General features: G+C 40.5%; 1 protein-coding gene across 2 annotated transcripts in view; it reads right to left on the reverse strand.

Moving 5' to 3' along the window:
* Ppat-Dpck (Bifunctional Phosphopantetheine adenylyltransferase - Dephospho-CoA kinase) overlaps positions 1-27,396 on the reverse strand; it is a 329,132-nt gene that overhangs the window by 178,485 nt on the left and 123,251 nt on the right. The gene's annotated exons all lie outside the window — the stretch shown is intronic.

Raw genomic sequence — 27,396 nt, forward strand, 5'->3', positions numbered from 1 at the left:
TTGGACATGGCTCCAGAAATGCTTTATCTCCATGTTAGAACTAATTTTCTACAACTCTATATAGTACATTAATTATACAAAATACACATGAACAGTAACACCAGAATACAACAAGAAAATATTTCTTGCATGAAATGTTCAAAATGACCTTTGTTAGCATTGATACATAGAATACCATTCACATAGAATACCATTCAGTGCAATATCTATCACAATACCTAACTGTCCTGAAAGACTGGCTGTACTCTATTGTTGCACCCTGTATAGACCTAATAATTCAATTTCATTTACCCTCTCAAACAGGCCTATTATAACGTAATACAGTGCATTAGAACTTAGTCTCCGCAATGACCTTGGCCGGTGGTGATACTGCGTATATTGACAACGACCCAGCCAAGATAAGCGGGATGCAGTACTGTTAAAGGGAAGGTTGGGTGAGGTGGTTAGTAGCATATGAGACTTCAGATGTTTACTATGGAGGAGCAAACACTTTTAGTGGAGTGAGTTTTCCAGGAAGATGACAAATACATGGACAGAGTGAAAAGATTTTGTAAGTGGTTTCCCAACTCAGTTCTACTGCATCGTGATACCCTCTATAACTTAGATACCCTGCATAAGAGTGTCCATTATTCTCCTAGGTAACCTATCCTCCATTCGCCTCACGTGACCCCACCACCAAATCCGGTTTATGCATACAGCTTCATCCATAGTGTTCATTCTCAATACATGGACATTCCGAAAACCCCCCTGCAATTGTTCACACCTGTTTGTACTAGCAACCATTCTTGCTACTTTCGTGTCTGTTACTTCTAGCCTATGAATAAGATAACCTGAGTTCATCCAGCTTTCACTCCCATAAAGCAAAGTTGCTCTGAAAACAGAACTATGTAAAGATAGTTTTATCTGGGTGCCGACTTCCTTCTTACAGAATACACTTGATCACAACTGTGAACGCACTGCATTCATTAGCCTTATTGCACCTTGATTTAATCTCACTTATTATACTACCATACTGGAAAAACACATATCCTAAATACTTGAAATTACCCGTTCCAGCTTATGGATTTCTTACCTACTGACATCAAATTAGTTTTAGAGGCTAATTTTCATACCATACTCACTGAACCTATTTTCAAGTTCCAAGATATTAGAATGCAGGCTTCCGGCACAATCTGCCATTAAGACCAAGTCATCAGCATAAGCTAGACTGCTTTCTACATTTTTACCTAACCAAATCCCTCCCTGACATTTGATATCTTTCAGCAGATGATCTATGTAAACTATGAAAACCGGGCGAGTTGGCCGTGGGGTTAGGGGCATGCAGCTGTGAGCTCGCATGCGGGAGATAGTGGGTTAGAACCCCACGGTTGGCATCCCTGAAGATGGTTTTCCGTGGCTTCCCATTTTCACACCAGGCAAATGCTGGGGCTGTACCTTAATTAAGGCCATGGCTGCTTCCTACCCATTCCCATTCCTAGACCTTTCCTGTCCCATCGTCGCTATAAGACTTATCTGTGTCGGTGCGACGTAAAACAAAAAAGAAAAGAAAAAAAACTATGAACAACAAAGGTGAATGATTACAGCCTTGTCTAACCCCTGTAAGTACCATCAAACAAGAAATTCTACCATCAATCCTCACTGCAGCCCAATTGTCAACATAAATGCCTTTGATTGATTTTAATAATCTACCCTTAATTCCACTGCAGCCAATTGTTAACATAAATGCCTTTGATTGATTTTAATAATCTACCCTCAATTCCATTCTTCTGTAGTATAGTGAAAATCTTTTCCCTAAGTACTCTGTCATATGCCTTCTCTAGATCTATGAAACCTAATCATAACTGTCTATTTTTCAACTACCTGGTGCATACTGAAAATATGATCCTGACAGCCCCTCTGTGGCCTTAAATCACTCTGGTTTTCATCCAACTTCCTCTCAACTACTGAGCATATGCTTTCTTCCAAGATGCCAGTGAATATTTTGCCTGGAATACTAATCAATAATTGTTGTAATTCTTCCTGTTCCCTTGCTTATAGATAGGTGCAATTACTGCTTTTGTCCAATCTGCAGGTACCTTACCAACACTCCATGTTAATCTTATTACTCCATGAAGCCATTTAATCCCTGCCTTCCCACTATACTTCACCATTTCAGGTCTAATTTAATCTATTTCTGCTGCTTTATGGCAATGCAGTTTATTTACCATCCTTTCCATTTCCTCAAGCATAATTTCACAAACATCATTGTCCTCCTCCCCAAGAGTAGGATGTTGGTTGGTAGTTGATTGTTCGCTATGTCACTTGGAAGATTTCCTTTTATATTGAGAAGATTTTCAAAATATACCTTCCACTTTCCAGTGATTCCCTGGGATCTATTACGAGTTCACCTTATTAACCCAAAACACTATTCATTTCCTTTTTCCCTCCCTTTCTAAAATTCTTTCTTACAGTCCAGAAAGGTTTCCCGGCTGCCTGAAGTAGCCTTTCCAGGTTATTACCAAAATCCTCCCAAGACTTCTCCTTGAATTAAAAAACTACTTGCTTTACTCCATTTCTTTCATCTAACATACGATTCCTGTCTGCATCAGTCCTTGTTTGGAGATATTTCTGATATACCTTCTTTGAAAGTTTACAAGCTGCTATTACTTTAATACAGTCAAACTTCAATATCTCGAACCACCTCAGGAGCTAAATTTTATTTCGAGTTATCGAAATTTTGGTATAGAGAATACCGTCTTTGAGCATGTGTAGCACATAATCGAGTCGTGTATCTATGGACTTACACTGCATACAGTATTTTTAAGAGTATTTAAAAATATACAAACTTGTATTTTACGGCATCACTTTAATTATAACCCTTATAATAGTAACTTATTAAAGACAGAATACGGTACCATACAGTAGTGAAACATACCTCCTTTGCAAAAAATTCCTTAGTCTCTTTTTTTTTTTCTTTGTTAACCTTCTTTTCTTCTCCACATACCTTTCAACAACATTTACTGCTGTGAAAACACTTCGTCATTTACATTCGACTGACTCTGTACGTACATTCAAAGAATAGCCACTGCACTTAATGCCTGGTCTGCTGATGGTACAGGAGAAAGCAGCTCCAACTCTTCTTCTTCTTGCTCAGCAGCAGCATTGACAATATCGGTAGGAGGATCGGCCACTATAATGTCAGACTCCACATTTATGTAAGCCTCAGACTCAGCTTCACTGTTAACAAGCTGCTGATACTCCACCCATTCTTCAAGAATAGGAGAGACTTCTCCCTCTTCGGGTTCTGAAGCTCCTAAAACACCTTTCAAAAATCCTGCTTTGCGGAAACAGTTTAATTGTTTCCTGCATCACATAAACCCACGATTTACTCAGCGTTCTTATCGACTGTAATAGATTAAATTCCTCTCAGAATTCTCTGAACAGGGCTCTTCCTACGGAAATGCTTCAAGTTTTTAATCACCCCTTGGTCCAACCTTGCACACTGCCTTTAACTCCTGAATGAGCCTCTTGGGATAGCAGGGCAGGTGTCTACGAAACGGACATTGAATCTTCTCCTCAATACCACGCAGCCAAGATTCATAAATTGGAGCTTGTTATTCATGAATTCCAGGGTTGTTTTCGTATGTGAACGGTAATGAATTCACATGATATAGATGTTGATTCCCATACGGAACCTGAAATAGTTGTCCCAAACATCCGAGAAACAGAGAGGCTTTGCCGATTTTCCAATCACAAGAAGTTTTAGGTTTTCGGTTCCCATCATATTAGCCCCCAGCATCACTACAATGCTTCCTTTATTATTAACTGTTCCTCACAAACCACAAATGCTGTATTACTGTAATGTTGTACAAAATTAGAGTTACAGAGTATTTTTTGCTTCAAGGGAGGAAAAGTTTGCTTCAAGAAATCAAGAAGTTCGAGTAACCAAATTTAGACTAGTAGAGATAAACACACATGAAGAATGGGACAAACGGCCCGGAAACTGAAGTTACTTCGAGATATTGAAAATACGAGTAATGGAGGTTCGAGATATTGAGGTTAGACTGTATTCCACAAAGATGTTCGCTTTTTCCCATCTTTACACATAGTTGTTCCTAGGAATTCCCTTGCAGTTTCTACTACAGCATCAATGTATGCCACCTGTTCTATTTCTATATCCTGAACCTGCTTACTGTCCACTGTTTGAAACTTTTTACTAATCATATCCATGTACTTCTGTCTAATTTCCCCATCCCGGAGGATTTTCTACCTATATTTGTCTGCATACAGATTTCACCTTTTCTATTCTACTCCTAGAGATACTTAGTTCACTATGGATCAGATAGTGGGCTGTATCACCAAAAAATCCCTGGAATAACTGCACATTCCTGAAAGATTTCCTGACTCCAAAGTCGCTTATGACAGTCTACTATTATGGATCTGGTGCCCCTACCTTCCAATGTGTAGCAGTGAATAACCATATGGTTGTACAATGTATTTGTAACTGCTAATCACATACTAGTACAAAAGTCGCCAGCCCCATGGCTAAATGGTTAGCGTGCTGGCCTTTGGTCACAGGGGTCCTGGGTTCAATTGCCGGCAGGGTCTGGAATTTTAACCATAATTGTTTAATTTTGCTGGCACGGGGGCTGGGTGTATGTGTCATCTTCATCATCATTTCATCCTCATCACGACGTGCAGGTTGCCTATGGGAGTCGAATCAAAAGAGCTGCATCTGGCGAGCCAAACTTGTCCTTGGACACTCCCAGCACTAAAAGCCATACACCGTTTCATTTCATTTAATTTCAGTTCAGTACAGAAGTCCAGCAAACGCTTCCCATTCCTATTAGTTTCTATACCTTTCCCACGCTTACCAATAACCCTTTCATATCAGTCAGTTTGAATTCCAACTCTCACACTAAAATTGCCCATTAGCACTATCCTGTCATTGCTGTTAATAATAATAATAATAATAATAATAATAATAATAATAATAATAATAGGTTCTTTCCAACACAGTCCCTGTACGAGTACTTGGTCTCCTTGCGCATGCGCAATACGAAAAATCCTTTCCAACACAGTCAAAATTGCGTTCATATATTCATCCGTGTACTGCAGTCAAGCGTTCCAACTAACTCTTCGCATCGATCCCTGGTGGTCGGAACTAGTCCGCAGTCTAAAGCATGTATTGAGCCGTACATTTCTGTGACATGCGCAGAAACACTGTATCGTTGCCTCCTGCTGTGCGCTGATTTCCTTGGAGTTCCTTAATCAGCTGTTTTTATGCACATTGCGCGCTCTTCTCCCATTAATAAATTAATCAGCTGTTTGGTTACTGAGGTTAGGATGGATAATGACGATGATTATTCACAATCTTCATCCAGTGAAGAAGAGGTACTATTTTTCGCAAAAAGAAAAAGAAATTAAATTTATTTAGGTGACGGTAATTAAACATCTTTCTTTAGTTATTTATGTATTGTGTTACGTTAGACCTATAGTTTATAAAGGCACAAAAGCTACCAGGTGAAACAAAATATACCGGTAATTGAAATACGATGTATTCTTCAGAAGAAACTGTTCCTCAGTATAATAAAAATGAGTTTATCGAACATTTCCGCATTAGCCGAGGAGTTGCTCAAGATATTACAAATCGATATGAAAGAAGTGAGCATCATAAAAGATATAATGGGCAGTATGGGAAAATATCGGCATTACACCAGGTGAGTACAGTAATTGCGTTACTCCTATTCCTTGGAGTTCATGAACGAGAATCCCTTCCAACACAACCCAATCGTGTATCAATCCCGGAACCGGTACGAAGTCAGCGCATGCGTATAGAGCGCTATATGGATGCGGCTATGTACTGACAGCAAACTGCGTGTTGGAAAGAACCTAATAATACAAACATACACCATTCTTATACACCAGGGGCGGCTTTTCAGGTGAAGTAGGTGAAGTGCCACTTCACCACTTATTTTTACCATAATGAATTACTTAAATTTATTTTTCTTATGACATTTGTTGGTTTTACGGAAAGAAAATGTTTTATTGTACGGCGTTTGGAGCACCAAAAGCTCGCATCACTTGATGAGAACCAGGGGAACTCACCAAAGCGCCGGGTGTCGGCCACAGTACGGCGCTTGAGACTGAGTGAAGACGAGAGATTCCGCAGCTGCCTCTACCTCCCAAGTGCTCCCTCCTAGCGCTTGGCCTTCGCGGTTGCCATGACAACCGTGACGTCACCCGCGTACTTTCCGCATAGCAGAATGTGCAAGTGAAGTTGTCGGAGGATCGGAATGTTTCGTCTTCCGTGCGTCATCCTGTGTGAAGTACGAGTACTTATGCATCGTACTTCATTCGTAGTGTTGTGCTGTTTTATTTAAATATTACAGCCTTGTCTAACCCCTGTATGTACCCTGAACCAAGAACTCATTCTTTTTTTTTTTAATAGTTGCTTTACGTCGCACCGACACAGATAGGTCTTATGGCGACGATGGGACAGGGAAGGGCTAGGAGTAGGAAGGAAGCGGCCGTGGCCTTAATTAAGGTACAGCCCCAGCATTTGCCTCATTCTACAATCAATTCTCACTCCAGCCCAACTGTCAACATAAATGCCTTTGATTGATTTTACAACCAACTCAACAAGGTTTTTCATAACATGGACAAGAATAACTATTTTTAGGTAACTTGTATGTCCTGATTATGAATATGGCCTTGTAAAATTGCCTACGCGTCACATTTTTTTATAAACTCAATATTTTTTAGCTAGCAAATCATATAAAAATGTGTTAAATCCTACCCACTTTGAAAGAGGGTATGTCCTTTAACATCGATCTTTTACACAAATACGTATAATTTCCATAATTTCCATTCTTTTGAAGTACCACCTGAAACATACTTTCTCTTTTGTAGTTTGAATGAGTATTAACCTTCGTAGTGGTTTATTGTTTTATTACCCTTATTATGCGTCTGCATGGAGGGTAGGCACATCCAGCTATAACTAAAATATTGGGCACCACACGCGTTGTGTAACGTGTTACGTGAAGTTAACCGAGTGATTGCAGGGAAAAAATAACAATATGTCTTTGGCTGTTCCAATGATTTGGTGACAGTCTACCAGTCATCCGGAAAGTTGTTACTTCTGTATTACCAAAACAGAGGGATTTTCAAGGAAAACTTAAGATAACATTGTGTATCCTAATCTGCCATCAGCCACAAGACACGTGCCACATTGTCCAGAGCTTCCCGTCCCTATCCCCTCCCAGTGGGGAAGATTATGCAATTACAGAGGAACACAAACAATTAGAATTCTCAGATTACCCTTCAACTTCCGCTAATCCTACCTACATTCCTGAACATCATAAAACACCTCATCTGATACAATAGGCAGAACTTAATGATCTATTTAGGGATCTAGGTCCTTCCAAGTAACATGCTGAACTATTAGGTTCTAGATTACAAGAGTGGAACTTATTAACAAGAGCTACCAAGATTTCAGTGTTCAGAAAACAAAATGATAAGCTGACTACTTATTTTGAAATGGAAAATTCAGTTTGTGCGTGCAAAAATGTTATTGGGCTGATGGATGAATTAGATATTGAATACAAGCCAGAAGAATGGAGACCGTTCATCGATTCATCAAAACTAAGCTTAAAAGCATTTTTATTACACAACAGCAATACAAAACCTTTCACTCCACTGGCTCATTCAGTCGCTATGAAAGAAACTTATGAAAACATCTCACTAATTTTGAATGCAAAATTAGCGAGATGTTATCAGACTGTGCCTCATATATAGGCTTCCGATAAGCTCACCTGCATACACCCAGCGTCAGTGGGTAGGGTCTGACACATCCCACTCTGACGAGTCTAGTGTCAGACCTAAGACGAAACGCTAGTTAATAGAGCAAATGCCTGAAAAGCCTTACATCTGATAAATTTTGAATGCAGTAAATTATAATGAACATCGCTGGGCACTTTGTGGCAATTTGAAAGTTATAGCTTTGTTGCTTGGATTACAAGGAGTGTTTGCTAAGTTTTGTTGTTTTTTATGTTAGTGAAAAACTGGCCTATCAGAAAAGGTTATATTCCATGTGAGCATAATATTAAATATCCTCCACTAGTGCAACCTGAAAAAGTACTTCTGCCTCTGCATATAAAACTAAGGCTAATTAAAAATTTTGTGAAAGCTCTAGATAATAGTGTTGGCTACTGAATGCATGATTCGAAGCAGTGTATCGATTCATTCAAGTGTCCGAGTGAATCGATTCACAGGAACGGCGAGCTCATGGCACACGATTCACCTTACTCCCAGCGGACAGTGCTGAGTGGCGCACTCACTGGACGTTGACGGGGAGCCGAGCTTCCGCTGCAGCGAGACATTGAATCATGGCACATCGAAAGAATCGTGAACGAACGCGGCTCAGTGAGATACATGATACACACGGCTCCTTATCGGCTCACTGGACACGCGGAGAGCCGAGCTTCCGCTGCATCGAGACATACAGTGAGCCATGGCACACGGAAAGAATCGTGAACGAGCCGGCTCAGTGAGACAAGATACACACGGCTCCTTATCGGCTCACTGCAGCCAGATATGCAGTGAGCCACGCTACACTGAAACAATCGTATGCTGTAATGGACTCTCGAGCTCAGCTCATTTAAAAATAATACCCATTTGCATTCACTTGCAGTGTTAAAAAGGTAGTCACAACATAATTCTGAAGTAGCTAGTAAGTAGGTAGGCTATTAGGTTATACTATTTATTAGTTTAATGAATCTTAGTATTATAACTTAATTGACATTTGACAATTAAACTCGACTCTAGCCTGCCCTATGACTATGAGTCATGCTCATGACCACTCAAAAGTACCTGTTTTATACTGGGAAGAACGGCTCAGTATTCTCTCAGTTCATATGTCACATCGTTGCACAAGACTTCAATCATATGTGGACAGACGCAATAACAGTATGTTGAATCAGAAAACCAGTGGGCTACTGTACATCTCGGGTAGCCTATACAAAATATGACGATTTAAAAAAATCCTCAGCTGATAGAAAAATACACATTTTCAAAAATGACTGAGCGAGTTGTCGTGCGGTTAATATCGCGTGGCTATGCGCTTGCATTCGGGGGATGGTGGGTTCGAATCCCACCGTCGGCAGCCGTTAAGATGGTTTTCCGTAGTTTCCCCATTTTTACACCAGGAAATGCTGGGACTGTACCTTAATTCAGGCCATCGCTGCTACCTTCCTAATCCTAACCTTTCCCACCATGCGTCGCCGGAAACCTTCGATGTATTAAAGTAACTAGCATTTTTTCTAAGAAAGGAGTTCATAGTATGAAGACCAGATGGCAGCTGCGAGCACTGAATGCTGTTGGTGCTGTCTCAGCACATACTACACAGATGCAGTAGGAGCGGTGACCAATGAGCCGTGAATCGGATCACTGTATCGATTCAGTAACGTGAACGGAATCAAATGAATCGATTCATTAAAATGAATCGAATGTCCCATCACTACTAGATAAGAGTGGAGAAGCCTTTCAATACTTAAAGACTCTGATCCCTAAAATCAGCGACGCTAAATTAAAAGAAGGCATATTTGTCGGTCCACAAATTAGAAAACTTTTGAAGGACAGCATTATGAGAAAAAAATTAACCCTAAGGAATAACGAGCATGGAAATCTTTTGCAACTGTTGTTAAAGGATTTTTAGGGAAACACAAGGAAGAAAATTATCGCCGATTAATAGAGACGTTGCTAAAAAACGACAAAGAAATGGGCTGCCATATGTCAGTGAAAATCCACTTTTACATTCACATTTGGACTTCTTTCCTGAGAACTTGGGGGCTGTAAGTGATGAACAGGGAGAACGATTTCACCAAGACATTGCTATAATGGAGCAACGGTATCAAGGAAAATGGGATCCTCTGATGATGGGCGATTATTGTTGGTTTTTACAAAGGGAAGATTCCAGTTCACATAAGAGAAAAAAATAAGGTATATTTCTCTATTTTATTGCATGAAGAGTAGTTTTTATAAGATTTTTTTTTTGCTAGGGGCTTTACGTCGCACCGACACAGATAGGTCTTATGGTGACGATGGGATAGGAAAGGCCTAGGAGTTGGAAGGAAGCGGCCGTGGCCTTAATTAAGGTACAGCCCCAGCATTTGCCTGGTGTGAAAATGGGAAACCACGGAAAACCATCTTCAGGGCTGCCGATAGTGGGATTCGAACCTACTATCTCCCGGATGCAAGCTCACAGCTGCGCGCCTCTACGCGCACGGCCAACTCACCCGGTTTTTTATAAGATTTAATAGCTGGTCAGTTACTAATATACCAGTTCTATCACATCTAAGCTACCCTTGAAAATGTTCATACAAAAATAAGAACAACGTAATTTTCAATAGATCAAAAATCCTGATTTATTCAATGTATCAAGTATATTCTATAACACAAAGACGTGATGTGTTACGAACTTTCCACTGTCATTTTCATGTTCAGCGCATGCAAATTGGTTAACATCAGCATATTTTATTAATGTTATGGGAAAAAAGTTCAAATTTGTTGATTATATATTGATTGCAGATTATAATCTACCCTTAATCCCATAGTCCCCCAGTATGGCGAACATCTTTTTCCTCGGTACCCAGTTGTATGCTTTCTCTAGATCTACGAAACATAAATGTCTATTGCTCTTGTAACATTGTTCAATTACCTGGCGCATACTGAAGATCCAATCCTGACAACCCACCCGTGGCCTGAATCCACACTGGTTTTCATCCAACTTCCTCTCAACCACTGATCACACGCTCCCTTCCAAGATGCCAGTGAATACTTTGCCTGGTATACTAACCAATGAGATACCTCAATACTTGTTGCAATCCTTGCTGTTCCCTTGCTTATAGATAGGTGCAATTACTGCCTTTGTCCAATCTGAAGGTACCTTACCAACACTCCATGTTAATCTTATTACTCCATGAAGCCATTTCATCCCTGCCTTCCCAAAAAACTACACCACTTCAGGTTGAATTTCATCTATAACTGCTGCTTTATGACAATGGAGTTTATTTACCATCCTTTCCACTTCCTCAGCGTAATTTCACCAACATCATTTTCCACCTCCCCATGAGCTCGGTTGTTCGTAACGTTACCAGGAAGATTACCATTTATGCTGAGAAGATTTTCAAAATATTCCTTCCACCTGTCCAGTGATTCCCTGGGATCTACTATAAGTTCATCTTAATTACCCAGAACACTATTCATTTCTTTTTTCACTCCCTTCCTAAAATTCTTAATTACTGTCCAGAAAGTTATCCCTGCTGCTTGACCTAGCCTTTCCAGGTTATTACCAAAATCTTCTCCATTACTTCTTTTTGGATTCAACAACTATTTGTTTCGCTCTGTTTCCTTCATCTTAGTACAATTCTCTGTTTGCATCAGCCCTTGTTTGGAGTCACTTCTGATACGCCTTCCTTTTACGTTTATAAGCTGCTCTCACTCATCATTCCAACAAGACGTTTGCCTTTTCCCACTTTTACACACAGTTGTTTATAGGCATTCCTTTCTTGTTTCTACTACAGCATCCCTGTATGTCACCCATTCTCTTTCTATATCCTGATCCTGCTTACTGTCCACTATTTGGAACTTCTCACTAATCATATCCATGTACTTCTGTCTAATTTCCTTACCTTGGAGATTTTCTACCCTTATCCATTGGCAGACAGATTTCACTTTATCCTAGGCCTAGAGATACTTACGAGGGAACACATACATGTGTTTCACTCGGATTTGGTTGAAATTTGGTAGGAATATTCGTGGGAGGCAGTAGAATGCTAAGGTGAAAACTGCATGTCCCCAGCGCAAGTTTAAACGCCAAAATAGAACAAATAAATAGTCGTAAAATTAGAAGTGCCGTGGGAGTATCTGGGTATGGCAGAGAGTGAGAAACGAAGCAGCGGACGTGAGCAGCGTATAGTCTGGCTGCTCGCTCGAGTCGAATGAATGACCACCCACCCCCACCCTCCCGGCCACTTTTCTTTACTACACCGCACTTCGCACATACCTCGTATCTTCCCGATTAGAAACGTCAAAGCGGATCAAGAGGTGCACATTGATTAGTCGTCCGATGAGACAACGTTCTTACAATGACAGGTAAAATGTGACGTTCTTATAGTCATTTTTATGAATGGTGACTATATATTTACTTTAACCATGTATGGTGATAATTGATTTTTTACACCTAGATACAAAAAAAAACGCCCACTACAGAAGTCATTCAATCCATGGAATGTAGTAGTGTGCCTTCAGAATTGTTTTGCAGAGTGTGACAAAAATGACACCCCATTTTCTGAAGATGAAAGGAATTTGGGATTGGAATTATATCGTAAGTAGATCAATGTATTTATAAATATTTACTTTTACGAGAAAAACAAGCGTTCACAGGAATTGCATTCTTGTCTCCGTTTTACAGGTCTAATTGCCGACAGGGTTTTGGATACTGATATGACAGTGGAACTGGATGGCACATTGGATATGTCAGATGATGACTTTGATTTCAAGGAAGACAATATTGAAACACAGTTATTTGACCTCGTCTCCAAAAATGTTGCTCCTAATCCTGCATCCACAACAACGGCTGAACGACTCCTAACCCCAATAACTTATAAGAAGAAGGTCATCTAATATTGGCGAAACAAAGGTGGGAAACAGAGGAGCTTTGCATCAGTGAAATACAGGTTTTGTAAATTAAAGTTCCGGCAAGAGCTTTACAGGTGGGAGTAACAACTGGAAAACGGTGGCACAATGGGAGAAAAAAATAAATTTGTTACGAAGAAGACTTATCAAAAGTTCAAAGAAAGTAGACGTGTTGTATGTTGTATGTTGGGTATTCAGCCCGAAGGCTGGTTTGATCCTCTGCAGCTCCGCCAACAGCTGTCATAAATAGCCTAGGCGTCACTGAAGAGGCGTACTAGGGAAATGAGGAGTGAGGTAGTTTCCCGTTGCTTTCCTCACCGAGCCAGCCGCTGCTATTACATATCAGTCTGCCAAGCCCACTGAAATGCATGCACCAACCGACCCTATGAGCAATATCTTCACACCATTCATAACAGGGACTGGCTGCATAAGCAATGGTATTACTAGCATCACTCATACCTCAGTCACTTTCACATTGTCAAAGCCAAGGATGAGACAGACAGGTCAATGAAAGTAACAAATTTGATATAGCCCACACCAGAAGACATAGTGCACTGTAAACATTACATCACGCCAGCAAAGGCATAAAAAGTAGACAACGAAACATAATTGTTCACGATATAAATATTAAAAAATGGGCCTTAAAGTACGCTCGTCTAGTTAACTACGACACGTTTCGAGTGTCTCATTCCTGGGTAATGAGTTTTAAAAAGAAATTCAAAATTGGATCAAGAAAAATTTGCAAATTTGTATCTAAAAAGTACCAATTTGAACAAAAAGATACTAATTGTAACGCGACACTATTTGTTGAAGAAGTGTCGCAATTAATAGAAAGTCACGGCCCAGAGTGCGTGTTTAATACTGATCAGTCTGGTTTTCATGACGAGTTCCATTCTGGCAGGACCCATAATGAACGAGGAGAAAAAGTCGTATTAGCGGAAGTACAATCTATGAATTCACTAACTCATAGCTACACAATACAGCCAATAATTTTGGCAAATGGACAACTCCTGCCAAAGTTGCTAGTGGTGTTGAAAGACAAAAATGGCAAATTTTGTCCGAATATAGAAAAAAAACTATTTACCGCACCAAATGTGTACACTTTGCCTTCAAAGTCTGGAAAACTGACCAAAGAACTTGTACAGAAATGGTTACGGGATGTTTATTGTGAGCTAGTATCTGAGTAATCTGTTTTAGTTCCCGATTCCTGGACTGGACAGAAGAAAGAAAATATTTTAAAGCTAAGATTGGGAGTAAGAAAATTATTCATGTTCAAACAATTCTGAAAGGAGCCACTGGACTTATCCAGGCGTTAGATGTATTGGGCTTCCGCATTTGGAAGCAATTTATACGTATTATGTACGATTTAATTTTGTTAAACTCATTAGACATCAAGGTACATTTAAGGAACAACCTTTTAAAAGTGCAATGTTTGACGCACAACCAGTTCTCCTCTCCGCGTTTTCGTAGCATGTGGCAGTACAGTTGGTACAAATGTGGCTATCTTAACAAGAAACCTTCACAATTTGTTAATCCAGTCGATTACTGTTTCAAAGAAGAGCCTTCCTATAATCAATGTAATACTTGTGAAAGCGACAGCGCTGTAAGATGTGCATGGTGCACACAGTATCTGTGCCTTGTACACTTTTTTTGTAAACAACCACTATTGCACTAATTACGAGTAACAAGAACTCGGGCGTGAATTGTTCAAACCTTATTGGCATCGTTGTTCAAACATCGTCCTTTGTACACTTGTTTCATGTGCTGTTTTCATATTTACGTTTTGCACATCTAATCGGAACGTTAAGGGGAACGCGCTAACTATACGCTGCCTGGCTGCTCGACAGAGCCCGGTTGGCTCACGTCCGCTGCTTCGCTCCTCCCTACCTCTCCGCCAAACCCCGATACTCCCGTGACACTTCTAATTTTACGACAATTTATTTGTTCTATTTTGGCGTTTAAACTTGCACTGGGGACATGCAGTTTTCACCTTAGCGTACTACTGCCTCCCACCGAACATTCCTACCAAATTTCAACCGAATCCGAGTGAAACACATGTACGTGTTCCCTTGTTAGTTCACTACCGAGTCCCCTTCTTCGATATGGCTTCAATAAGGTTGGAAGCAGTCTAAATTCCTCATCGGCTACAGTCACATGAGGCACAGGCATACCTTCATTATATAGATGTTTGTCTTCCAGAAGATAAATCAACATCTATCCGCAGTCACAAGTGCCATCGAAACAATTGATGCGTACATCTTATAATAATTGAAGTACAATGAACCACTGTTGTGAGGCTTTTGTAACATCACATATTTTCCATCCAGAGCACCCACATAGTTTGGAAATTGTTTCTTAATTACAAGTTTCTTCCAGCCTTCTTTCTTTGAGAAAGTCAAGAATTTTGGCTGTAATGCTCTATAAATGGCATCACATAATAGGAACAAATCCACTGATTGTATTGTGTGCATTCCAACGCTATGGGTGAGTGACACCATGGGTCTGCCTTGCCTATGATTAGTACCCACTATGTGAGAAACACCACGGGATAGTACGAGTCCCTGTGATCAGTACACCTATGTGAGGAACACTATAGGTTTGTGTTGCCTGTAAATGGTACCGCAATGTGAGAAACACCATCAGTCTGTGTTACATGTGTGCGTTACATTACCTGTGAGTAGTACCATAATGTTTGGAATACTGCGAGTCTATGCTACTCGATGTAGATGTCGATTCCCATAGGTAACCTGAAATATTTGACCAAATGAGTAAATTTATAATATCAACATAAATGGTCCGTTATTGGATATTATAAATTTTCCAGCTAACTCATTCCTGGTTGCCAGCATTTTGACCGAGCTCGATAGCTGCAGTCTCTTAAGTGCGGCCAGTATCCAGTATTCGGGAGATAGTAGGTTCGAACCCCACTGTCGGCAGCCCTGAAAATGGTTTTCCATGGTTTCCCATTTTCACACCAGGCAAATGCTGGGGCTGTACCTTAATTAAGGCCACGGCCGCTTCCTTCCAACTCCTAGGCCTTTCCTATCCCATCGTCGCCATAAGACCTATCTGTGTCGGTGCGACATAAAGCAAGTAGCAAAAAAAAAAAAAGTCATTGGGTTGTTTATTTTCCGGTTCACTGACCTTCTGACCGTAACTTGGCAGGTTCAATCCTGGCTCAGTCTGGTGGTATTTGAAGGTGCTCAAATAAATCAAAGAATGCGTCTTGGTGGGTATGCTGTGTACCAACTGATGAGCCCAACATAGCACATGGGGGCAAAATGCTGGCTAGTGCTAGTTGTTTTACGTCGTACCGACACAGACAGGTCTTACAGCGACGATGGGACAGGATAGAGCTAGGAGTAGGAAGGAAGCGGCCATGGCCTTAATTAAGGTACAGCCCCAGCATTTGCCTGGTGTGAAAATGGGAAACCATGGAAAACCATTTTCAGGGCTGCCGACAGTGGGGTTCGAACCTACTATCTCCCGAATACTGGATACTGGCCGCACTTAAGAGACTGCAGCTATCGAGCTCGGTCAAAATGCTGGCAACCAGGAATGAGTTAGCTGGAAAATTTATAATATCCAATAACGGACCATTTATGTTGATATTATAAATTTACTCATTTGGTCAAATATTTCAGGTTACCTATGGGAATCGACATCTACATCGAGTAGCATAGACCCGCAGTATTCCAAACATTATGGTACTACTCACAGGTAATGTAACGCACACATGTAACACAGACTGATGGTGTTTCTCACATTGCGGCACCATTTACAGGCAACACAAACCTATAGTGTTCCTCACATAGGTGTACTGATCACAGGGACTCGTACTATCCCGTGGTGTTTCTCACATAGTGGGTACTAATCATAGGCAAGGCAGACCCATGGTGTCACTCACCCATAGCGTTGGAATGCACACAATACAATCAGTGGATTTGTTCCTATTATGTGATGCCATTTATAGAGCATTACAGCCAAAATTCTTGACTTTCTCAAAGAAAGAAGGCTGGAAGAAACTTGTAATTAAGAAACAATTTCCAAACTATGTGGGTGCTCTGGATGGAAAATATGTGATGTTACAAAAGCCTTAAAAACAGTGGTTCATTGTACTTCAATTATTATAAGATGTACACATCAATTGTTTCGATGGCACTTGTGACAGCGGATAGATGTTGATTTATCTTCTGGAAGACAAACATCTATATAATGAAGGTATGCCTGTGCCTCATGTGACTGTAGCCGATGAGGAATTTAGACTGCTTCCAACCTTATTGAAGCCATATCGAAGAAGGGGACTCACTAATGACAAACGGATTAACAATTTCAATTGTCTCATGCACTGAGTGCTGTAGAGCGTGCCTTTGGTTTATTGGTCTCTACACTGATCAGCCAGAACATTATGACCACCTACCTAATAGCCAGTATGTTCAGCTTTGGCACGGATAACAGCAGCGACGCGTCTTGGCATGGAAGCAATGGGGCTTTGGTAGGTCGCTGGAGGGAGCTGGCACCACATCTGCACACACAAGTCACCTAATTCCCATAAATTCCAGGGAGGGAGCGATAAGTTCTGACGCCACGTTCAATCACATCCCAGATGTGTTCAATCGGGTTAGGATCTGGCGAGTTGGGGGGCCAGTACATCAATTGAAACTTGCCATTGAATTCTTCGAATCACTCCATCACACACCTGGCCTTATGACATGGCACATTATCTTGTTTAAAAATGTCAATGCAGTCGGAAAACATGATTGTCGTGAAGGAGCATACGTGATCTGCACCCAGTGAATTATACTTCTCTGCCATCATGGTGCTTTGCACGAGCTCCACTGGACCCATGGATGCCCACGTGAATGTTCCCCAGAGCACAACTGAATCGCCGCCAGCTTGTATCCGTCCCGCAGTGCAGGTGTCAAGGACCTGTTCCCCTGGAAGACGATGGTTTCGCACCCTACCATCGGCAAGATGAAAAAGGTAATGGGATCATCAGACCATACAACACTCTGCCATTCTGCCAACGTCCAGTGACGATGGTAACGTGCCCATTTCAGTCATAGTTGCGATGTAGTGGTGTTAACACTGGCACATGCATGGGTCGTCGGCTGCAGAGGTTCATCCTTAAGAATGTTCGGTGCACTGTGTGTTCAGGCACAGCATTAAAGTCTGATGTTAATTCCGCCTGTCCTGTTTCACCAGTATGCTCAGCGTACGATGTCCGACATCTGTAATGAGGGGTGGCCACCCAACCCCTTGACGTTTGGACGTGGTTTCACCTTAGTTTCGCCACTTATTGAAGACACTCACCGCAGCACTCCTCGAACACCCAACAAGTTGTGCAGTTTCCGAAATGCTCGTGCCGAGCCTCTGGGCCATCATAATATACCCTCTGTCAAACTCTGATAGATTGCGCGCCTTCCCCATTCTACACATGGACAGCACTCTCACTGATACTAACTGCACCGTGCGTGTCTGACTAGCAGTCATTCCTCATTGAGTGACACTGCTATCGCCTGGACAGGTTTATATCGATAGCAGGTGGGTGGTCATAATATCCTGGCAGATCAGTGCAAGTTTAGGGTTTACCATACCCCAATATCTGTGAAACCAGAAAGTGCCAACAAATCAATACTGGCGACCTGTGTCCTGCATACCATGATACTGGACAGAGATGGGGTAGGGTGCAATGAACTCTTGTGCGATCCAGAATCCTTTATGAACTTAACAAATGGCACGGATGGTTATAATACTGAGGGAAATGTGAATGCCACAAGTCGTCATTCATGTGAAATTAGTGATAAGGTTAAAAGATTATATCAGGAACTCTGTTACACAGTTGAGTAGACTAACAATTGTGTTGTTTGTTTTAGTTTTGCATTTATGAATAGGTATTTTTATTGTAATGTGCCAGTTTAATTTTTGTGCTTCAGCTAGCGTAATTGTTGTTATTTGAATCGAGGCTTTATCATTTAGGTTGTTTGTCTTCTGCGAGGATCTGAATTGGGTTACAATTTTAACTTTATTACCATTTATGCTTTTTTTTTTTTTTTTATGTTGGTTCTTGGGACATAATTACTCTTTTCAAATGATATTTTAAGGTGTTTATTAGATGGATGTTAACAGCTTTTGAATTTTATTTTTGTTTTTATACTGTTTCTTCATATCCCTTTGTGAGATCCCACCTATCAAAATAATAGACATATCAAGAAATGCTTCCAGTCAAAATTTACATCACCTATTGTAGAAATGGAGTGTCAAGTTTCATTACAATCCTATAAATAATTTTGGAAAAGAAAAAAGAAAAAAGGAAAATGATGATGATGGTGCTTGTTGTTTAAAGGGGCCTAACATCTAGGTCATCGGCCCCTAATGGTACAAAATGAGACTAAATGCAATGACAAATTAAAAGTCCAAAATCCTCCACTGACCAGAATTCAAAACGTGAGGACGAAGAATGAATGGGTGGATATGAATTTAAAAAAATCAGTGGATCTGACCCGCAGTGCCTCACATTCACAGATACTGATGTGAAACAATAGTATTACTGACCCAGGGACTGCTTCTAAAGCACAATACTGGATTGATGATGCTTGCAGTCTAAAGGGGTCCAAACTCCAAATCATTGGCCCCCTCATAATGGTACTTATTGCTAGGAAAGTAGAACCATGGTATTTGTCATGGTGCGGTACTAATCAAAAGTAGCGTAGACTCGCAGTATTCCACACATTATGGTACTACTCACAGGTAATGAAATTCGCACATGTAATACAGACCTATGGTTTTTTACACATTGTGGTGCCATTTACAGGCAACGCAAACCTATGGTGTTCATCACATAAGTGTACTAACCACAGGTATTCACACTGTAATAATCACAGGTACTGTGAAAGTTGACAGTGGGAGGCCAGCCGACCGCACGGTGCTCCTGTGAGCTACTAATTACAAACCTATTTAGTACCTAACATAGTGGTAATATGCGCAAGTAAAAGCGACCCATGGTTTTCCCCGCGTAGTGATATTAATCTTACGTAGTTTCATGGTTCTAACACAATCATCCCTTGGCTGCTCCTTTTAGTCACCTCTTACGACAGGCAGGGGATACCGTGAGTGTATTCTTAGGCTTCTGCGTATTCATATATGGGTACATTTCTTGAGGAGCTCAGGTGAGACTAGTACCCTGTACACCGGCATAATATCTAAAGGAAAAACTTCTGGAATATTGTTATGAGTAAATTAGCTGTTACCCATGGCTTTGCTCGCATGGATTTTGTAATCTGATGAAAGTTATCATTACTTGCTACTGCACTAAGTTATTTAATGAATTTTACTAAGGTATAAAAACACACCAAAAAAATGAGTTTCATTTACCCCAGCGCCTCCTTGCAAACCATGATTGTGGTATTGCCTTTTGGGGCTATGACGACCAGGCTACTGACAGAGCTAACTCGGGATCATGCGACTGTCCATTTAAGAAACAGAACTATCTTAAGCCGAAAAAAAAATACACGTTTCTTTATTTTTAAAGAGATTCCAAATATCAGTTCCCACGTCTGTAACATCACGAATTTTTGAGATATAAATACATACATACATACATACATACATACATACATTATAGATTGTAATGCCCTTCAGCGTTCAGTCTGTAGGCCTCTGTGAATTTACTAAACGTCGCCACAATACTCGATTTGCAACTAGTGTTGTGGCCGCATTTAGTTCTTTACCTCTTATCTTTAAATCGTTAGAAACTGAGTCTAACCATCGTCGTCTTGGTCTACCTCTGCTTCTCTTACCCTCCATAACAGAGTCCATTATTCTCCTAGGTAACCTATCCTCCTCCATTCGCCTCACATGACCCCACCACCGAAGCCAGTTATGCGTACAGCTTCATCCACCGAGTTCATTCCTAAATTAGCCTTTATCTCCTCATTCCGAATACCCTCCTGCCATTGTTCCCACCTGTTTGTACCAGCAATCATTCTCGCTACTTTCATGTCTGTTACTTCTAACTTATGAATAAGATATCCTGAGTCCACTCAGCTTACGCTACTGTATAACAAAGTTGGTCTGAAAACAGACCGATAAAGATAGTTTTGTCTGGGAGCTGAATTCCTTCTTACAGAATACTGTTGATCGCAACTGCGAGCTCACTGCATTAGCTTTACGACACCTTGGTTCAATCTCACTTGTTATATTACCATCCTGGGAGAACACACAACCTAAATACTTGAAATTATCGACGTGTTCTAGCTTTGTATCACCAATCTGACATTCAATTCTGTTGAATTTCTTACCTACTGACATCAATTTAGTCTTCGAAAGGCTAATTTTCATACCATACTCATTGCACCTATTTTCAAGTTCCAAGAAATTAGACTGCAGGCTATTGTGAGTCGTCAGCATAGGCCAGACTGCTTACTACATTTCCACCCAACTGAAACCCTCCCTGCCATTTTATACCTTCCAGCAGATGATCCATTGTGAACTATGAACAACAAAGGTGAAAGATTACAGCCTTGTCTAATGCTTGTAAGTACCTTGACCCAAGAACTCATTCTACCATCAATTCTCACTGAACCTCAATTGTCAACATAAATGCCTTTGATTGATTTTAATAATCTACCTTTAATTCCATAGTCCCCCAGTATAGCGAACATCTTTTCCCTCGGTACCCTGTCATATGCTTTCTCTAGATCTACGAAACATAAACACAACTGTCTATTCCTCTCGTAGCATTTTTCAATTATCTGGAACATACTGAAAATCTGATCCTGACAGCCTCTCTGTAGTCTGAAACTACACTGGTTGTCATTCAACTTCCTCTCAACGACTGATCGCACCTGCCCTTCCAAGATGCCAGTGAATACTTTGCCTGGTATACTAATCAATGAGATACCTCGATAGTTGTTGCAATCCTTCCTGTTCCCTTGCTTATAGATAGGTGGAATTACTATTTTTGTCCAATCTGAAAGTACCTTACCAACACTCCATGCTAATTTTACTACTCTATGAAGCCATTTCATCCCTGCCGTCCCACTATACTTCACCATTTCAGGTCTAATTTCATCTATTCCTGCTGCTTTATGACAATGGACTTTATTTACCATCCTTTCCACTTCCTCAAGCGTAATTTCACCAACACCATTTTCCTCCTCCCCACGAGCTTGGCATTTCACACCACCACCAGGATGATTTTCTTTTACATTGAGAAGATGTTCAAAATATTCCCTCTACCACTCCAGTGATATCCTGGGACCTATTATGAGATCACCTGAATTACTCAAAACACTGTTCATTTCCTTTTTCCCTCCCTTCCTAAGATTCTTTATTTCTTTCCAGAAAGGTTTCCCTGCTGCTTGACCTAGCTTTTCCAGGTTATTACCAAAATCTTCCCACTACTTCTTTTTGGATTCAACAACTATTTGTTTCGCTCTGTTTCTTTACATACAGTTGTTCTTAGGCATTCCCTTGCTGTTTCAACTACAGCATCCCTGTATGCCACTCATTCACTTTCTATAACCTGAACCTGCTTACTGTCTACTGTTCGAGACTTCTCACTGAACACATCTATGTACTTCTGTCTAATTACTTCTTCCTGGAGATTTTCTACCCTTATTCGATTGCAGACAGATTTCACTTTCTCTATCCTAGGCCTAGAGATACTTAGTGCACTACACATCAGATAGTGGTCTGTATCATAAAAAAATCCGCAAAAAACTCGTACGTTCCTAACAGATTTCCAGAATTCGAAGTCGGTTAAGATATAGTCTATTATGGATCTGGTACCCCTAGCCTCCCATGTGTAGCGGTGAATAGCCTTACGCTTAAGGAATGTACTCATAACTGCTAAACCCATACTAGCACAGAAGTCCAGCAAACTCTTCCCATTCCCATTACTATAGCTTCCATATCTTCCCCACATTTCCCAATCACCCCTTCGTATCCTTCACTTCTATTCCCAACTCTCGCATTGAAATCGTCTATTAGCACTATTCTGTCCTTGCTGTTGACCCTGACCACGATGTCACTCAAAGCTTCATAAAACCTGTCAACTTCATCCTGAACTGTACCCTCACATGGTGAATAAACGGATACAATTCTAGTACTAATCCCAAAAACTGACAAATCTACCCACATCATTCGCTCATTTACGTGCCTAACAGAAACTATGTTGCGTGCAATGGTATTCCTGATAAAGAGCCCTACCCCAGACTCTGCCCTTCCCTTTCCAACACTGTCCAGTACACTTCATAATCTATTTCTTCCTCGTTATTTCCTCTTACCCAAATATCACTTACTCCTAGCACATCCAGATGTATCCTCTTTGCTGACTCAGCCAGTTCTACTTTCTTTTTTTTCATAAGTCCCATTAATATTGATAGCTCCCCATCGAATTCCATTTTGTTCGCCAAGTTGTTTCCAAGGAATCCCTCGCCTGTCAAATGGGAGTGGGACTCCATTACTCCCGTAGGTCCGTGGCTTGCTTAAAATGTTCTGAGCTTGGTAAATTCATGAAGCAGGATGATACCCTACTTGCACATAGTCCAAGTGAGGATCTCTCCTCTAACAGGTTATGGACCACCGGTGAATTGTATAGTCCTGGCTGCCTGAGCACAAGTTGGGCCATAACTCAGAATATGTCGGAGATGCCCACTCCCATTCCATAGCAACTGGTATCCCGACTCTCAGGACCACTCACTAGGCCACTCAGCCGTTGCCCATGGTTCACGAACTAGGAAGCGACTACTGTAACCCACACCATGAACCACGACATATAAGTATCCCCGTAAAAATAATTCAACCCCTTATTTCAGCCCTTTCCCCTCCCCTTTAAGTGTATATTACACGAAAAAAAGTTTTTTTTATTTTTAAAAAAGATTTGAAATACCAATTTTCACATCTGTAACATCTTAAGTTTTTGAGATATAAGTATCCTCATAAAAATAATTAAACTCCTTCTTCACTCCATTTCAACCCTCCCCACCCAAGTGGATATTTCAAAAAAAATGTTTAATTTTAAAGGACATTCCAAATACCAATTTTCATAGACATGATATAGGCTTTGGGCTTATGCCGTGTCAAGAAATAAGGTGAAATTCCTCAAGTTTCAAAGAGAACTTTGCTCTGCGTCATCAAAGAAAATCTCGCCTGTCCATGAGAAAGGCTTCTCAAACAATGAGGTTTGAATTTAGATGTTATAATAGAATGGCTCCCTGGATGCGGTACAGCGCTATCGTTCGAAGTGGAAACTGACGGAACCACCAGAATCAGTTTGAGAAGGAGAGAGTTAGTCAAATAACAGGAGTACACACATATGAAAACATGACACTGACACAAGCCTGGAATGAAACATCTAGCGATGAGGAATGTACAAATTTGGAAAACACCGAAATGAAATAATAGTGAAGGGACAGGAAAAGGAACTACCAATGTAAATCCTTAATGGCTGGCAACCAGGTATTACTTAATTGATAGCCAGTGTCCCTGTTGAAATTGTTAGGATTTCTACGTATTTCCACAGCTTCCCGTATAATCCTGGACCTGTAGTGTGGGTGAGAGCTCAAGCATCTTGTGACATGACATCATGACCCGACGTTAGAGCGCGCTCAGCTACTGCTGATTTGTCTGGCTGGTTGAGACAAATATTACGTTCATGTTCCTTGATACGAGCACCAATGGACCAGCATGTTTGGCCAATGTATATCTTACCGCAAATACAGGGAATTTTGTATACCCCAGGACGTAAAACTGGGGACAATTGTATCGTATTGTATTTTTTAATGAGATTCCAATTACCATTTTTATGTCTATAATGTATTCAGTTTTTGAGATATATCCTAATAAAAAGAAATCCTTTCCTTTTTCTCACTTCATTTCACTCTTCTTTGGTGGATATTCAAAAAACAAAAAGATACAGGTTTCTTTATTTTTAAAGGAGATTTCAAACATCACTTATCACGTCTATAAAATCCGTTTTTGAGATATAGGTATCCTCATAAAAATAACTCAACCCCTTTTTCTTTTCAGCTTAAGTGGATCTCCCAAAAATAAAAATACACTAGTTACTTTATTTTAAAAGCAGATTCCAATACCGTAAAATGGGGTAACTTCGGCCACTTTATCGTATATTTTTAATATTTAAATGTGAAATATTCCCTCTAATATTCTGAAAAATATAATATAAGTTCTGCCATGTTTGTTCTTCATTTCTAAATATGAACATAATTCTAACTGTTATTCAGTAATGAATTATGATTATCGAAAGAGTGGCCGGAGTTACGCCATGTTTTGGGGTAACTTCGGCCACCATAAAAATAACTCAAGAAACAAAAGTTTTCTTCGATGTAGTGTTACTTCGGCCACCATGTGTTTTTAAAAGCCTGCAGAATGCCCAGTATCAACAATCACAAACAAATTAAAACAATTTGTGGTGAAACAAATGTACAGTGATCAAATTCACATTTTTCCCAAAGAAGAAACTATTTCATTGAGCCTAAGCGTACAAGCATTGTATGATATTACAAATTACATGTTGCATTGCATAAATATTTGTAATGGTACAAAGATAATAAATAAAAGGTACATAAATCATAAAGCCCAATTGTATGCATAGAAAAGGAGGTCGGAATAGAAGCGATCTTGTAGACTCTCCTCATATTACACTGTCTTCTAAATTAGAAAATATCTGGGCCGTCAATCAAGTTCTTAAATGTGTATCATCCATGTCAACTGATATCCATCTATTTATCATTGAAGACTGACGCCTCTTCCTCAGGCATATCCGGAGTTCTTCTACAGGAATTTCAAGAAGGGCGTCGTCCTATTTCTTACGCTTCACGTGCCCTGAATCCTGCTGAGCAAAATTATTCCATTTATGAGTTGGAAGCCTTGGCTGTTGTCTTCTCTTTAGAACGCTTCAGAATGTACCTGGAACATCTTCCTTTCGATCTGGAAACTGACAATCAAGCTTTGAGCTGGGTACTGGCCAAGCCGTGAAAGACCGGTCGTCTAGCACGTTGGGCAGTGCGCATCTCAGCCTTCCAATTTCAAGCCCGCCACATTCGTGGCACGGAAAACGTTGTGGCTGATGGCCTCAGCAGGATGTTCAATCCAGGCAGCTCTGACCCTCAATCAGAGCCAAATGACTCATCTCCCGAACAAGTATCAGCTTTTGTTAATGCAGTTCTCACCGACTCTCCCTTCCTTTTCAAGGATATATCCAAACATCAAGAGGACGATGCCGAGTTAAAAGGGATTATCGACAGGATTAAATCCGGTGAGCATGTTAAGCCCTATATTATTAAGAATGGTGTCCTGTGTTGTCCTGCTCGCGGTCGTATAGACCCCAAAATTGTAGTCCCAACTAACCTGGTCCCGGCTCTCTTCAAATATTTTCATGAATCCCCAGTGGGCGGTCATCTGGGCGTTTTCAAAACGAGAGAGAAGATTCGTAACCACTTCATTTGGAAATCCATGGATAGTGAGATTCGTACCCTTGTCAAGTCCTGTGTAATATTTGTAACATACGTGTTTGTAAATAGTAGATTTCTATTCTGTACTTACTGGAAGTATCTAGAAAATTGTTGACCAGGGTGTGTGTATTTTGTGGGTTATGTTTTCTAGAAGGAATTTTCTAACTATTCTGGAAATGGAAGATTCGCGAACGTGTGTATTCGAGAATGTTAGTTCAAGTTCGCAATGGGAGTAAGAATTGTGATTGGTGAACCTAGGAGGGGATGGGTGGACTCATGCTTTCTGATTGGTTACTCTAAGGCCAGAGTTTTCCTATATATAGTGAGCGAGGCAGCGTTCGTGATAATTCGGTCTTGTCTTGGCCTTATCTGCCTTTAGTCTGTGTTGGTTTGCATCGTGTGCGTCGCCTTGCTTCCGGGATGGCGCACCTTCGGGTAAGCACTCTAACTTTCCGTTCCGGTTAAAATCTCCGCAATGTTCGGTTGCTATTTCGTATAGGAGTCTGCCCTAGCCTAACCTAGATTCGCCAAATTAATTATTTACGACGACTTAGCTTTTCTGCTGGGGTTCCCTGTTTGTTTTCGAGGCATTTCCATATCTTACTTCACTAAATATGTAGATCGTAATTTAATACATTTACCTTGGGGTTTGACTCTGGTAGTTCAGTGTCTCTTGATATATGCTAGAGTTTAGGAGAGTACATTCACTTCACTGTAAATTGTAATTGTTTTAACGTTGCTTTTAACCTACTAACTTGCATTGTACTACAGGATTTGTAACTAGTTGTATAGTTGGTTTGAAGTTTAAAACTCGTAGTGAAGCCCATTATTAAAGAACTTCTAAGATATGTGTATCACGGAGCTTATAGTTCGTAAGTTGTAATTTGATGGATTTTGTTCGGAATGTATTTGTAAAATTTCACTTGTAAATAATATTTTTCAAATTTAAGGATCACGGAGATTTATTTCGGAATGTGCAATCTAAGCCATGTCCATGCCCTCGGTAGGTCCTGCCTGTTTCCACTTTCCTGGTTTATTATCCACTAGCTGGCCCTACTGACATTTCGTATTATGTTGTTGATGGCCGAGATCCGCGTAGGCCAGCTTATGTTTCTCTCAGTGTTTGGTGTTTTCTGATAGTGTGTAGTTGCTCTTACTTCCCTCCTTTATTGCGTTTAGTACTTGTTTTGTGTAACCACCGTAGTAAAGGTTACAATCCATGTCAACTGATATCCATCTATTT

The sequence above is a fragment of the Anabrus simplex genome, chromosome 2, assembly GCF_040414725.1.
Source record: "Anabrus simplex isolate iqAnaSimp1 chromosome 2, ASM4041472v1, whole genome shotgun sequence".
NCBI classification, from domain to species: domain Eukaryota; kingdom Metazoa; phylum Arthropoda; class Insecta; order Orthoptera; family Tettigoniidae; genus Anabrus; species Anabrus simplex.